A 16190-nucleotide genomic window follows, 5' to 3' on the forward strand; every position below is an offset into this window, starting at 1 on the left:
AAATCCATCTCCCAAAAATCCCAGACCTCCTCTGGGTTCTGGGCATAGAGACCAGGTACCACGAGGGCACCATCCAAGAATGCTCCAGCCTGTGAAGCATCACATGATAAAAAAACTGTGCAAACAACTTTGAGCAGAAATGTACTTTTTGGACAGGGCTGGTGCCCAACCTGCCAGGAAAAATGGTGCTATCCCAAGGGAACGGTGTCATTAGCTCATTTCCATCAGCACAGGGAGCAGGCAGTTCCAATGCAAGTGAGATCAGTCAGTGTGGGGCACCCCATGGGCATCCCATCTCTTTGGATGGACCAGCATCCCAGCTGGCAGCACGGCAGGGGCATCAGGTGTAGGGATTTAGGCAGGAAACTCTTTCTTAAGCTTAGGAAAAGCTGAGGTTTCTGGCAGGTTCCCGAGACATTCGGTTTGGCCCACAGCTCTCCACTGTATAAATTGTGGAATTAGTCAAACAGAGCAATAGGCCAAAGGCAGAGCTGGCAGCTGGGAGGTCGAGTTTAACTCCTTGCAAGCTTATCCAAGCCAGGCCTTCTGAGGAGAGAAAGGTGGGGAAGGGGGAAACAAAAGAGAGGGGAGCCCAGGGAAGTGAGGATGGAAATAACCCCCAAAGGAATAGGGATGGAGCAGCAAGGAAATGAAGAATTTGGTCCAGAGTCTGAATAGTGGGAAGCATCTGCGAAGCAAGACAGTCTGAGGAATGTGGGAAGCCAACATCTCTCTGGGAATCGTTTCCCAGGTGGGTGCCACCAGACCTGGCACTGCTCCTTGGTGATACTGGGTGCTGTCCCACCCACTCCCAGGGCCTCAGCTCTGCTGCCCTGCCAGGGGGAGGGTGTTTCTGTATCCAAGTCCGATATCATTGCTGGAGATGCAGTTGTGCTTTTCATGATCAGGACCATGCACTGGGTTGACCTCCAGTGTTTTCCTGCCATGTGGTTTGTATTAGCTGACTCATTGTTTATGGCCAGGTTTCAGGGCCCTTTGGTGGGGCCAAGATGTACAAAAAAAAAATCATCTGTGCTGGGCACAGAGGGTGATTGTCTGCAGAGCATTAGGGTGATGTGAGATAGGCAGGAAAGCACATTTTTCCTGGGAGTCTTGGAGAAACCTGTAATTTTTCATAGAGAATTTCTTATGTACTGCAGGTAGCCCCTGGGACTGAGAGGATAAACAGATTCTCAGCACTGGAAACCTTATCTCCATCCTCCCAACTCTTGTTTTCTCTCACCAGTCATCCAGACGTGCTGGGGATAGAAGTCAGATGTGGTCTGAGCAGACATGAGGAATTCAAGTGGGGAAAATCATACCACGTGGATGAAGCAGGAATTTGGGAACAGAGACACTCTGTACTGGCATTGCCGCTGCCTCCTCCACCTCAGGGTTATCTAGTAAGGGAGGGCCCCGTCCTTTAATCAGATGCCCCCCAAGCTCAGCAGTGGGGAATCTGGGGTTTCATCAACCTCAGCAACCCAGGATTTCTCCTTTTGGCCGCACAAAGCATCAAGTCACAGTTCTTGGTGGTGCAATCTTCCCAACAACAGACACACTCCTGGTGGTCATTCCCTGAAGCCTGGTGGGATTCTAGGTAGGGTTTTGCTGAACAAGCCCACTCCTGTCTGTAGCAGTCACCCACTCTCCTGGAGTGAGTGACCTCAGCTGTGGCTGAGGGCTATAGAGGACGTCAGGTTCATGTCCAGATGTCTACAGGGTCTGTGGGTGTTTAGATTGAAGATTCCTTCCGGCCCAAATCCTGTTCCCATTAAAATTTGCAGGAGGTTTCTGTTGACTTCACCATGCAGCAAACACCAAAAATTCAACAAATGCAGCTGCTGTCACTGAATGCCCCACAACCTGCTGGCATGAGGCTCCTAAATAACCAGGGAGGCTGAGGCTGTCACCCCCTAAAACTGCTGTACCCTGTGGAAGGGCCTTGCCTTCACTCCTGTCCTCGGTGTACAAACGTGCACTACCAAACCTGAGCATCACCGATAAGTTAGTACTGGCTGACTCAGACCCAGTTTGGGTTTGGCTTATGACAGAAACAAGGGCAAAGTAGCAAAATTCAGATCAGACCCATATTTCGGCTCTGAACTGCAACATGGAGTTGTTCCCAGTAATGTGCCTTCTTGCAAACCATCCATGAGTCCTGGTCCAGAGCAGAGGGCTTGGCAGCACTGCCAGAGTCCTTGAGCATCATGTTGTGTCTTCCACTGTGCTCATCCCTTCCTGATGGAGCAGCAGTGTGAGCTCCCTGTGCCTCTGCTGCCCTTTGCCACCCCAGAGAGATCTATTCCTGTTCTGGAAGATGTCTCGAGTACATTGAGCTCTTTCGTTTCACAGAAATTTCACAGAATATTCTGAGTTTGGAAGGGACCCACAAGGATCATGAAGTCCAACTCTTAACTGAATCACAGAATCATAGAATCAGACGGGTTGGAAAGGACCTCTGAGATCATCAAGTCCAACCCTTGATTCACTACCACCACAGTTGCTAGACCACGGCACTAAGTGCCACGTCCAGCCTCATCTTAAAAACCTCCAAGGACAGAGAATCCACCACTTCCCTGGGCAGCCCATTCCAATGGCTGATTACCCTCTCTGTAAAGAATTTCTTTCTAATATCTAACCTAAACCTCCCCTGGCAGAGCTTAAGGCCATGCCCTCTTGTCCTACTGCTGATTGCCTGGGAGAAGAGACCAACTCCCACCTGCCTACAACCTCCTCTCAGGTAGTTGTAGAGAGCCATGAGGTCTCCCCTGAGCCTTCTCTTCTCGAGGCTAAACAACCCCAGCTCCCTCAGCCTCTCCTCATAGGACTTGTGTTCAAGTCCCTTCACCAGCCTCGTTGCTCTTCTCTGCACCTGCTCCAGCACCTCAACATCTTTCCTGAACTGAGGGGCCCAGAACTGGACACAGCACTCCAGGTGAGGCCTCACCAGTGCTGAGTACAGGGGAAGAATCACTTCCCTGGTCCTGCTGCCACACTGTTCCTGATACAGGCCAGGATGCCATTGGCCTTCTTGGCCACCTGGGCACACTGCTGGCTCATGTTCAGCCTCCTGTCAATCAGCACTCCCAGGTCCCTTTCTGCCTGGCTGCTCTCCAGCCACTCTGTCCCCAGCCTGTAGCACTGCAGGGGGTTGTTGTGGCCAAAGTGCAGGACCCGGCACTTGGCCTGGTTGAACCTCATCCCGTTGGAATCAGCCCAACTCTCCAGCCTATCCAGATCCCTCTGCAGAGCCCTCCTGCCTTCCAGCTGATTGACACTCCCTCCCAACTTGGTGTTGTCTGTGAATTTGCTAATGATGGACTCAATCCCCTCATCTAAATCATCGATAAAGATGTTAAACAGAACTGGGCCCAACACTGATCCCTGGGGGACACCACTGGTGACTGGTCGCCAACTGGATGCAGCTCCGTTCACCAGCACTCTCTGGGCCCAACCCTCCAGCCAGTTCCTAACCCAGCACAGGGTGCCCCTGTCCAAGCCGTGGGCTGCCAGTTTTTTCAGGAGTATATTATGGGAGACAGTGTCAAAGGCTTTGCTGAAGTCCAGATAGACCACATCCACAGCCTTTCCCTCATCCACCAGGCGGGTCACCTGATCGTAGAAGGAGATCAGATTGGTCAGACAGGTCACTGTGCCCCAGACGGCCTCCGACCACCACATCTCCCACCAGCCCCTCTCTGTTTGTGAACAGCAGGTCTAGCAGGGCCCCATCCCTGGTAGGCTCATTTACCAGCTGGAGCAGGAAATTGTCTTCTATACACTCTAGGAATCTACTAGACTGCCTCTTCTCTGCCATGTGGAGTTCCCAGCAGACATCCAGCAGGTTAAAGTCGCCCACAAGAACAAGGGCTGGCGATTTTGAGACATCTGTCAGCTGCTTGTAGAAAAATTCATCATCCTCATCATCCTGGTTGGGTGGTCTGTAACAAGACTCCCACCAGGATGTCAGCCTTGTTGGCCTTCCCCCTGATTTTGATCCACAGGCACTCAACCTTATTGTTACTAACTTCAAGTTCTAAAGAGTCAAGAGACTCTCTAACATACAGAGCCACCCCTCCACCTCTCCTACCTTCCCTGTCCCTTCTGAAGAGCTTGTAGCCATCCATGGCAGCACTCCAATCATGTGAGTCATCCCACCATGTTTCTGTGATGGCGACTACATCATAGCTTTCCTGCTGCACGATGGCTTCCAGCTCCTCTTGTTTGTTGCCCATGCTGCGTGCATTGGTGTACATGCACTTCAGCTGGGCTGCTGATTTCGTTCTTAACTCAGGTTTTCTGTCCTTAGGCTGATCACTGGAGAGCCTGGTTTCAATCCCTTCCCCTAGTTTAAAGCCCTCCTGATCAGCCTTGCTAACTTATGTGCTACAGTCCTCTTGCTCTTCCTAGAAAGATGAATCCCATCTGATTTTAGGAGACTAGGTACCATGGAGTTTGCCCCATGGTCAAAAAAGCCAAAATTCTGACAGTGGCACCAGTCCTTTAGCCATCTGTTGATGAGTTGGGCTTTTCTACTCCTCTCTTTATTTAACTCCTCATCCACCCCAGATAGTACAGGAACTGAGGCAAATATCATGTGTGTTCCTGTCCCATGAACTGACCGACCCAGTGCTTTAAAGTCTTTTTTAATTGTCCTGACACTTCTTCCATTAATGTCCTCACTGCCAGCCTGGACTACCACCAGCAGATAATAGTCTGAGGGCTGAATTAGCTCAGGAAGTCTCCTACTAATATCCCTCACCCTGGCCCCAGTATGCCCCCAGCATACTTCTCTCTGGGATGGGTCTGGGCGACATATAGGACCCTCAGTTCCCCTCAGAAGGGAGTCACCGACTACAACCACCCTTCTTTTTTTTCTTGTAGCTGTGGTTGTAGTCCGTCTTGTAGACAGGGTCCAACCAAGAGGCTCTCCAGGCAGATCTTCTTGGTAGTCCTCTACCTGGTTCTCTGGGTCCAGGGCCTCATACCTATTCTTCAAGGGTACCCGGAGAGGTGATGGGGGTCGAGAGAGGGTTCTTTTACCTCTCCCATTAGGGACCTGTTTCCATTCCCCCCCATCAATTTGGTCTGCTCCATCTGCCTTATGGCAGGAGGGGCAGGGCTTCACTGTCTCCGGTTGGACTTCCTTAGGGGGCGAAAGGGTTTGACTCCACCAGTCAATTTCCATTTCACTCTCTCTAATGCACCTTAACCTCTCTACCTCTTCCTTAAGTTCTGCCACTAGGCACAGCAAGTCACTCACCTGCTCGCATCGTACACAGGTGCCTCCCACACCATCCTCTGGTACCAATGACAGGCTCTGACACTCTGCACAGCCAGAGGCCTGGGTGGATGCATCCTTCTTGGAGGGGAGTCTCTGTGTAGACACACTCCTTGTATTAACAGCAACAATGGCTTTTGTTTTTCTGGAGACCATTTCTAGCTTTAAAAAGCATGCTCACCTACGAGAAGTGGGAGCTGTTTGTGCCCTGCCTGCTTGCCCTGCCTGCACAAAATGCCGTGCAAACTGCTGTGCCACACCCCTGTTTGTCCGCCCCTGTTGGGTGCTCGAGCAACCTTGGAGGCTCTTATATAGCCTCCTGTAGCACCTGCTAACGAGCTTGACCCACCCCTCACTCACCTAAATGGGTTCTGAGGAGGAGCCAAGCCTGGGCAGCAAATAGCTGAATGGTCTTATCAAGTTTTAATATTCAATATTGGTGCTTGGCAGCTAAAAAACACAAGGTGTGCTGGAATGGGATGAAGATGGAGAGGGTTAAAAACCACAAGTGAAGTACTTTTGGGTCATCTTTACGTCCTTGACTCCCCTGCCACCGCTCCATGCTGCTCTGTGCCACCCAGAGCTCAGAGCTGACAATATCCCATTGAGTGTCTGAGGAGCTCATGCCAAGGGAGAGGGTCATGCTGACATTCCACAGTGTCACCAGGCCCTGATCCACCCTTGAAAATGTCTCACACAATGCCCAGACTGTGCCTGCCGGCACATCATCGCACCGATACGGCATCGTCAGACCATCAGCAGCACAAAAAGGGGTTTATGGTGGTGGGGCACAGGCGTTCCTTTCTCGGGGCCATGGACATCATTGATTTATTCCCTTTTCTCACTGGAAACAAAATGCCCTTTAAAAATAAAGCAAAAGAGTGGAACTGGCTCTGCCTTGGGTCTGAATACCACCCGTCCCCCCTCATGTGGCCTCTCTGGAGGGTGCTCTGCCCGTGCTGATAACCCTGGCTCACGCTGGCCCAGCCCCCGGGGAGAAGGGAATTAGCACTTCATATTTCTTTGGGAGCAGAATTCCAGCCAGACACATCCAGGCTACTGCTGTCCCATGCCGAAATTCCTCCTGCTCCTCTCAAGCAGCCCCTGGGTTTTGTCTGAACCCTTTTCCCTTCCAACATCGGCATCACCCTGAAAATCTCCCTCCTCCCGGGAGCTCGTTAGCAGAATGGGAGGAGTTGGGACAAGGTAAAATACTGAGGAGAGCTTAGGTCACAACATAAACCCTCCTGGCCATGAAATTTGGGCAAAATTTCCAAAGAGCTGGCTCCTGCTGGGGTCTCCATCCTCCAGCATCATCCTTGGGGTCATTCAGGGTCTTTGTCCTGGGTTGTTGTTTGGTTGTACTTGTTTTTTGGAACTTGAATACCACATTATTTTTATACAAGCCTGTTTCCTAAGCATGCCCTATAAAATCTTCAAGTGATGTCTCCTCTCCCTGCCCCTTCTTCCCCAAGTAAATATTTTTAGGTCTCATAAACACAAGCCATTAAGCACTTGAGAGTGAAAAGCAAAGCTCTGGGGAGGCACTGCTATGGGGCAAACCTTCTTTGTTAAAGCACAATCCAAAATTATCCCCTTATGAGGGGGTTCCTGCACTTCCAGAGGCTCAGCACCTCCAGAGGTTCAGCCCTTCTGGCTGGACTCTGTGGTGTGGGTTTGGGACCCACCAAATGCTCAACTTGGTCCCTTCTCCCCTCCATGGGGAGCTGGGAGAAGGCAAAGCTCTACAAAGAAGATGCTAAACTGGGATTTTTCAAAGGAAACCTAAAGGAATGAGCCAGCCAGAGGTCAGGAGGTTGAAGCAATCCCCAAAATCTCACAGAACGTGGAAGACTCTCATCCCTAGCCTTAATTCACCTAAGCCTTTGATGGATACTCTGCAAGGATGCTTTGCTGCCACTTGACCTTGGATCATGTGCTTTGATCACAGAATCCCTACATCCCTCACCAAATGTTCCTAAACTTAGTGGAAAATTCAACCTTTCCCACTCCCCCCTGCCCCCCCAGTCAAAATGTCCAAATCTGGGGAAATCTGAGCAGCTCCATCCTTTCTGTGTGTCATGCTGGAGGCCAGCACCCTGATTTTATACAAATTGCACAAGGGACCACAAAGGACATAAATAAATTCCCTGAAATAATTGCTCAGAGCAATCGAGGGAGAAACGCTATCCAGTTCCCAGGTCTCAGCATTTGACCCGGGTTGTGCAATGAACTGGGATTGTACTGATGAGTGCAAGATATCCCCAGCAAAGGGGCACCCAGAAGAGGCTGGAGTGAGCTAGCAGTGCCAGGAAACGACAATGGGAAAGCCTTTGATGGGAGCAGAGATGACGTTGGCTTGGATGCAAGAGTCCTTGGAAGAAGGAAGGGGGTGAGGACGTGGGTTTGGGACAAAAGTAGCTTTCTCTGGATTGTTGGGGTCTGCTCTGTGGGACTCAGGGGGGTTGTGCAGAGCTGGACTCACCAAGGCAAGGGTTAGTGTCCCAGGCTGGAAGGGGCTTAGTGGTACAGCTTAAATGGAGCAGGATTGGAGCTGGGCTCTGGTGCAAGGTCCAGGGCAAGGCAGGACTCCTGAGTTTCCCACGCTGCCCAAATCTCCTGGGTTCGCAGCTTTGCAGCCTCCCGAGATCACATTCCCATGATGGATTCCCAGCTTCCCCAACGGGCCCAAAGCCCATCTGCTGCACAGCCTCCTTCTCAGGCTATTTGTGATATTTGTATTTCTGAAGAAATCAGTGAACAAGGAGGAATTTCTCCCTATTTTGAGGCTTCTCTTTCCTTCCTCCATGGGGAACCTCCATCAATCTCACCTCCTACAATCCACTGCCCACAAAAGCCTCCTGCTGGGAAACCGCCCTGGTGCCATCAGGTGAAATCAGACCTGCTTTCCTCCTCCACCAGGCATTTATAGGATTTGTTGGGATGTGATTTACACAATTTAGGAAAACATGCATTTTTTGAGCTCCTCTAATCTCTTAAGCAGGAGCACCCCAATTTGTGGTTGCGTGTCTAGACTTTTTCCATTAATATTCCTTTCCCTCCTGCTTTTCTCCGACACCCGGACTTCCACCTTTACAGGGGGAGTAGTGTCATCTAGGAAGATTTGTGAGCTTTGCTTTCCAAAGGGAAAGGGATGCTGAGCACCTTTTCTAACCCAATAGCTGAGCCCTCAAACGTAACTTTCCCTCTCTTCCAACCCTGAGATGGGATAGGTCTCATTGCCAGCTGGTGTAAATGGGGGGTGACATCAACTGGGAAGGATATTCCTCTCCCTCCTGCATGATAAAATCCATATATCATCCTCCTGCACCATTCATTTACCTTTCTGTTTTATGTGACACATGGATTCATGAGTTCCAGGTTGCGGATTGGGTTTGCTGTCCCTGCTCTGAAGTGACGTCAGACTTGAGAGGAGGGGATTTTAGCTTGTCCTGAGTCATAACTAACCCACACACATCCATTCTTCTGTCAAGTGGGTTTTAAACAAGCCCGATGTGAGTAAACATGGAAGTGCAGACTGGGGAGCTGATACAAACACTCCCGGCTACCCGGATCATCCCAGGCAGATGTACCTGTTTCTCAGGCAGGGATCTCAGAATCACAGAAACACAGAACATGCTCAGTTGGAAGGGACCCACAAGGGTCATCAAGTCCAACTCCTGGCCATCCCCAAGAGTCACACCCTGTGCCCCAGAGGATCATCCAAACCCTCCTGGAGCTCTGGCAGCCTTGGTGCTGTGCCCACTGCCCTGAGGAACCTGTTCAGTGCCCAACCACCCCCTGGGGAAGAACCTTTTCCTGAGATCCAGCCTGACCCTGCCCTGACACAGCTCCAGCCATTCCATGGGGTCCTGTCCCTTGTCCCCCCAGAGCAGAGCTCAGTGCCTTCCCCTCCTCTGCCCCTCCCCAGGAAGTTGTAACTGCAATGAGGTCTCCCCTCAGTCTCCTCCAAGATGATGAAGTAAAAGGCGAGCAAGGAGGGAAAGGTGATGTGGCCTCTCGAGCTGGTCCTTCTCAGTGGGCAAGACACAGGTTTTGGGATGCAGGAGGAGCAGTGCAGCTGGAGCATCCTCAGACCCACTCCCGTGTGCCTGTACCTTGTTTGGCTCCAATTCAGCACGGAGCTAAAAGCTGGTCTGTAGCTGCCCATCAGGAGCTGAGGGAAAAGGGCATTCAGCACCTCTAGAGCTGTAAGAGCCAGGTCATAAACATTTCCCAATGTGCTGGGGAGGGGGAGGGAGCCGTGGGACTGGGATCTGTACTCTGGCCCATGACTGCAACAAAGAATGAGTATGAGAGATTTGACTATATGAGGAGAATGGAGGAAAAAAATCTAGTGAGATGAGGGATTGCAGGAAGAGGTGGCAGCTGTGTCTGATTCTGTCAGTTCATGTATGTTCATGACAGCCTTGTCCCGCTGCTGATTTGAGGAATCCATGAAATCTGACAGGTGCTTTTTTCTGTTCTCAGCAGCACTGAAGGACTCTTACCTGAATATTGTTACTATGAACCCCATAGTAGGGCCTGTGGAAAGTCACAAAGATGATTTGGGGTCTGAAGCATCTCTCTTATGAGGAGAGACTGTGAGATCTGGGCCTGTTTAGTCTGGAGAAGACTGAGAGGGGATCCCATCAATCCATATAAATATCTCAAAGGTGGGTGCCAAGAGGATGGTATCAGACTCTTTTCAATGGTGCCCAGCAACAGGACAAGGAGCAATGGCCATAAACTAAATCACAAGAAGTTCCGCCTCAACATGAGGCAGAACTTCTTTAAGCTGGCGGTGGCAGAGCACTGGAACAGCTGCCCAGGGAAGGTGTGGAGTCTCCCTCTGGAGACACTCCAAACCCACTTGGATGTATTCCTGTGTCACCTGCTCTGGGTGACACTGCCTTTGCAGGGGGGTCATCTCCAGAGGTCCCTTCCAACCCCAACCATTCTGTGATTTCGTGTGATTCTAATCACCCATGGGATGTACTGGGATGGAAATCACCTTTGCAGGGAATGCTGCAGGGTTTGGGGCGGGGCTGTTTATTATCCGTAGGAGCTGTGGCACATGTAGGAAAGCAGCCACGATCCTGAAATAATGTTATCTTAGCAAATGGCTTTGTTATGGTTGTTGGCTTCCTCCAGGAGCCTTTTTGATCTGGGAAAGCAACAGGTCCAAGGAGGCGGGAAGTTTTTCATTATTGGCTCTGAGGAGTTCAGAGATGAGAGATGAGGGGGAAAGGCACAAATCCACTGCCCCGGGAAAGAAAAATATGGGATTGCTCTTTGGTGGGATGGGAAAATGCCTTGGAAATAGTGGCTGCATCCAAAGCAAGATATTGGCTCTATTTGCATTGTATTATTATATATCATTGTATATTATTGTTATATATTGTATATACTATACATTGTATACTGTATCTATTATGTATAATACATTATATGTTATTATTATTTAAAATAATAAAGTTGTTATTGTTGGAGTTGTTGTTATGATTATTATTGTTGTTGTTATTATTATTTGGACTTGTGGGTCTTTTGGTTCCCTTCCAACACAGAAAATTCAGTGATGCTATGATTATGATTCTATTATCATTGCATTGCATTATTAAATATTATTACAAATATTACATAGCGCCTTTATATATATTATATAGTATCTATAACATGGTATTTTCAGCCTCCACGCCACAGACACAATCAGGACCTGCAGCCTGGACATGACAACAGGGTGCATCAGGAATTTCTCAGTGTCTTGAGGTGCACCCACCAACTTGATATTTTTTTTCCCATTTGTGGAAGAACAAAAGTGTAAATTCTTTTGTGATATTTGTGCACTTTTTTTTAATGTCTTTTTTATTTGTGATTTTGTTTTTTTTAAAAGGCACCTACTTAAATGACTTGAAAGAGGAGTTTTTGTGCATCCCTTGCAGCTGGACCATCTCTGATACAGCCAAGCAATGTGATTTCTTGTAAATAGACATTTGCTCACAGTGCAAACCCGAGCCCTAAAACAACTCCAATGGGTTTGGAGTCTTTCCAGCAGGAGCAACCATGGCTTGAACAGGGATTGAGACTCTGCAGCCTGGATTTGAGCAAGAGCTAAGGTTTGATTCTGGGTTTAGAGGTTTTTGGCACAACAACCTACAGCCAGGGGAGAAGAAAAGGCATATATCTATATATTTATATATCTATATATGTAGATGAACCAATCTGAGGGAGAAAAAGCCAGTGGAAAAGACTAAAAGGTGACTAAAAGGGATGGAAATAGCAGCACATGGGATGCAGAATGAGAAGGTCCCATCCCACGGGGGTCTCGCCCTCATCCAAGCAAATTGAAACATCTCACTGCTGCTCCATGAAGATTTACCCCCAAAGATTTGGGCTCTCTACCCACAATAAGGAGAATTTAAAGCCTTGTCCTAGATGTCTGTGCTCACATCTCTCCCAGCTGGCAGTGCACTGCTGGCATCCGTCAGTGGAGCCCCATATCCCCCATCCATCTGTCCCTCCTTTCCAGCCTCTCCACACCACAAGGGGAATGTTGTCAGGGTTTTTTTTATCTTATTCCTACTCCAGCTTTATCGGTTGGTTATTTATCTGGGTTTATTGCTTTCCTTGTTCGTTCTGTCGTTTCATTTACTCAGTCCCCCAGGCTGCTGAAGTGAGGCACTGAAAAAGAAAATATAGGACAAATAATGATTATTTGCATGTTCTCTGGAACAAGCCAAGAAAGTGTCTCCAGGGAGAGGGCGGGATTTGCCTCTGTTTGTTTCTTCAGAGGCAATATTAAATGGAAAAATGTGGAAAGGCGGCTGGAAGAGTTAACCCTTGGATGGAGCCACGTCTCCATACCATGGAGGAGACTGAGAGCCCCCAGCAGCTGAGAGGAGACAGAGGATAGATCAGAAACAGGTTCCCTAGAGCTTTTGGCTCCTCGTCAGCAGAAACAATGGAAAAATAAAAGGCAAGAGGAATCCCTGGCAGCAAGAAGAGCAAAGCCATGCAATCTGGGCAAAGCCAAGGGTAGGGTGATTCCTTTCCCGTATAAATTCACCTCTCCCAAGAAAAATATATATCCCTCCAATGGTATTGTTAGGAGTGAATCCCAGATGGATTTGGTCAGTAATTTCCAGGGCTGGGCGTGGAGGAGTGTGGCACGTGCCGGGGCTGGGTGGGATGCTCAGCTCACCATCACCCTGGGGACCAAGGACCGCCCCATGTGCCTTCCCCAGGGGCAGCTCCAAGGAAAATATTTGGATATCCCTCACTTTGTACCAGGCTTCAGTTTTTCTTTACTAGAAGGAAACAAAGCATTGACTCCTGCACATGCGACGCACTGCTTAAGGCAAACTTTGCTTTTTCAGGTCCAAATAGGAAACATGGGCTGTGACTGGAAAACCAACACTTCCATCAACCATTTGGACACATTAAGAACCAAAATCTCTAAAGTTTTTCTAACAGCATGTAATTGGAAATGTGAGGAAGGAGGGAATGATGGAGGGAGAGAGAAGAAGGAAGGAAAGAAGAAAGGAAGGAAGGAAGGAATTATGCAGATTCATTTATACTGGAAACAGACTTATTAAAATGCTTTAAAATTATGTGCTTCATCTTTCATTCAAGACGTCATGTCCTTGCTCTTGAGGAGATGGTCCTAAGGACAGGAAGAAGCAGATATGTCCTCTCTTCCTCAAAAGCAGAAAAAAATAAGCTTAGAAGGGACTGAGCTACAGGTCTCCTTTCAAAAAAACACACTTTTCAAACTGTTTTATACACCTCAAAAACGTACACTGGGAACAACACAAAAGGGATTTTCCTTTCCTCCCCATCCCATTTTGGCAGCCCCTCAGGAGACGGTGTAGCTACGCAGGCAGCGACTCATGGAGGGGCTCTGACTGTTCTGAGATGCTCCAGGGATGTGGAAAAAGCTTAAAAACCCAGGATTCAGGTGGAATAACATCTGCTTTGCCTTAGCATCTCCTTCTTGAGGTTTCCCTTGTTTTCCTTCTTTCTCCTCGTTTCCTTTTCTCTCCACTCTCTCCTTTTTCTCCGGCCTTTGGGAGAGAACAGCCCAGCCCAGGTTCTCCCTGTCTTTCAGTGTCCGTCCTCCTCCATGTTTGTTTTTCTGCCCAGTATATCCTCACCCTGAGGGTAAAGTGCTGAAGGCTGGGGGTTAATGGGCAACTTGGGAAAACTGTGATCAAGGCCATCCCTTGCCCTGGTAACCCCAAGTAAGACACTGAACCTCAGATCCTGCTTCTCCCTAAATCCTGGAGGCATCTGAAGATGGATGAAGACTTGGCCTTTAGTCTCCCTAATTTCACTTCACATCTAGTGTGGGGATATTGCCTTTTCCCCCAGATTCCCTGGGGTTTATTTAAGATTTCTGGATAGACCAGTTTTAAGTAGACTCAGTCTATTCCTTACTCATCATCCTGCTGCTCCTTCCCCTCCATCCCTGGTGCAGATGTCCTTCTCTACCTCTCATGCCTGGGTTTCTATAGGATATGGGGCTGCTTCTGGAAAACATATGTCATGGAAAACACAGTGATAATTAACTATCTCTGTCGTGGTGATTCCCTGTAGTGACCAGAATTTAGGGAAGATGTTTTTATACTCTCCAGAGCCTGGATGCCGGCCGTGCTTTGAAAACATTCTGAATGATACAGAGCTGCAGAAAAGGCCGACAGAGAATATTAGTAAGAGAAAACCTTCTTCTATGAGGTGGGGAGGGATATTTTTAGGATATTTTCTCCTTTCTGTGCACCTCAAAGGCTGTTCAGCCTCGATGTAAACTTGCAGCTTTGCTTACAGGCTGTATCAAGCAGGGAGGTGCTGAGGTCCTGGCTCAAAATGAAGACCATGCTTAAGGGCTGAGAAAAAATGTGCAGCATTTAAATAAAAATATCAATTAAACACTAAAATGTGGCCCTGAGTGCCTCAGTGGCTCAGAGGCAGTGTTGCTTATCCAGCTCTGGCCGTGCCCAGTGCTTGGGCGACCTGAAAGTGTCTCAGATGTTCTGGTGAATTCCCATGGTCTCTACTTTTTAATTTAGAGCAAAAAGCAGCTGTTACTGCAAATAATTACCCTTACATCTGTATTACACACAGTGTTGTTCCCTTACAACTCCAAAACACAGTTCCTTGAGGACTTATATTTCCAGGGTTGTCAATCCAACACCTTTCACCAGTGCTAAATTCATTTACAAGTGGGGGGGAAATAAAAATGTTTAAAATATAATCGAGCCACATTAAAAAACCATTTGGGAGCCCAGGCTTGCTTGGCTGAACTTGATATTAATTAGGCTAAATCCAAAGGCGGCACCTTCCCCAAGAGTCAGCTGGAAAGCTTCAATTTCCAAGGGTTTTACCTAGTTAAGGATTATAATCTTTAACAGCTGCCTGATTTACTCAGCTCATTCCCTGGGAGATGCTGACACCATCAAACACCGTCTTGCTCCTTATGCATTTATGGGAGTGAGAATATTTGAGGGAGACCTCTAAAAAAATAAAATCCTGCCCCTGTCGCTGGTCAATAAGGAGGTGGGAGCTTTCCTGCCATAAATCCATGAGCTTTGCTTGCCAGATTAGTGTTGGCCAGATAAATTTGGCACTGAGAGTCCTGTATAATTAGGAAAAAAAATAAAACCAAAGCAAACAACAAACCAACAACAAAAAACCAAAAATAACCCAAACCAGCAGAAATGCTTGTGGGAACGTGTCAGTTTGCTGGCTGGGAGGACAACAGGGGAAGTTTAGTCTGCTGCAAAGGGTCAGCATTGCCAGGGGGTCAGCATTGCCGGGGCTTGGCATCCCTTCCCAGCCTGTCCCGTGCTGGAGCTGGGCTCCATCCCCATCAGAAAAGCCGCTCAAGCCTTCCCTGAGTGCCTGACCCAGAGTTCAGATCATTCTCAGAGGTGCCAGAGTGGGAAAAAGGCCTTTTCTGCTTGGAGAGCAGGATTTTTCCTGCCAAACTCAGGAAGAACCGTGGTTATCGCAGTGTCGGCGCCGGGAGAGGTGTTGGAGAAAAGCAGGGAGAGGGTCTGGGGTCTCCCACTCCTGCTTCATGTCAGCATCTTGTTTTATATCCCTCAGCCCAAGTGAACGTTCCCATTTTCCCAGGCACAGCAGAGCCCTTCCCAGTTTATTTCTCCTCCCGGTAGAGGTTTCCTGCAGGACAAGTTATCAATTAGGTCCATTCAATGTACGTCTGGTTTTGCTTTTGTCTCCTGGCAAAGGCCAGTAATTAGAATTATTATTAACAGTAATGGCAATTATATATATATATATATATAAAGCAAGGCAGTATCCCAATCTTAGGGAGCTGATCCGCAGCCATGTCAAAGCCCTGGACCAGATCAAAAAATGAGGCAGGAGCGTTTCCCTCACCTTTGATACAGTTTCTCGCCATTATTACACTCCAGGTAATCCTTATTTTTAATCTTTTTTTTTTTCCCAAACTTCTTGATTTTCAGCATAGAGCAAATGAAAACAAGCAGATTTGCAGCCAGTCCCAGAGGCAGGATTGAGGGTGATCTGCCCGAGCCATCTCCAGTCCTCCAGCTCAGCTAGGGATGGGTTTGGACCACAATGGAGACTCCTGGGCATGACTTCTTGGCCTGAGGGGATGAATGTTATGCTCATTGCTCTATTAGACCATTCTCCACCTTCATTTCCCCTGTTGTTTTTAACCCCAGTTTAACAGCAGCAAAGCTGAGGTTTTGAAGTTCCAGATTTTCTCCACATTTAGGATGGATGAAGGATTCAGGTGAAGATTCAGTGTTCCCCAAAGAGAAAAGCAAGCAGCTCAGCCTTTTATTAGATATCGGAGCATCCAAAGAAGTTGAATTCTGCCACAGTGAAGATTCCCCTCCCCACAGTGAAGGGAAGCAACACA

Source organism: Pseudopipra pipra, chromosome 23, assembly GCF_036250125.1.
Source record: "Pseudopipra pipra isolate bDixPip1 chromosome 23, bDixPip1.hap1, whole genome shotgun sequence".
NCBI lineage: Eukaryota > Metazoa > Chordata > Aves > Passeriformes > Pipridae > Pseudopipra > Pseudopipra pipra.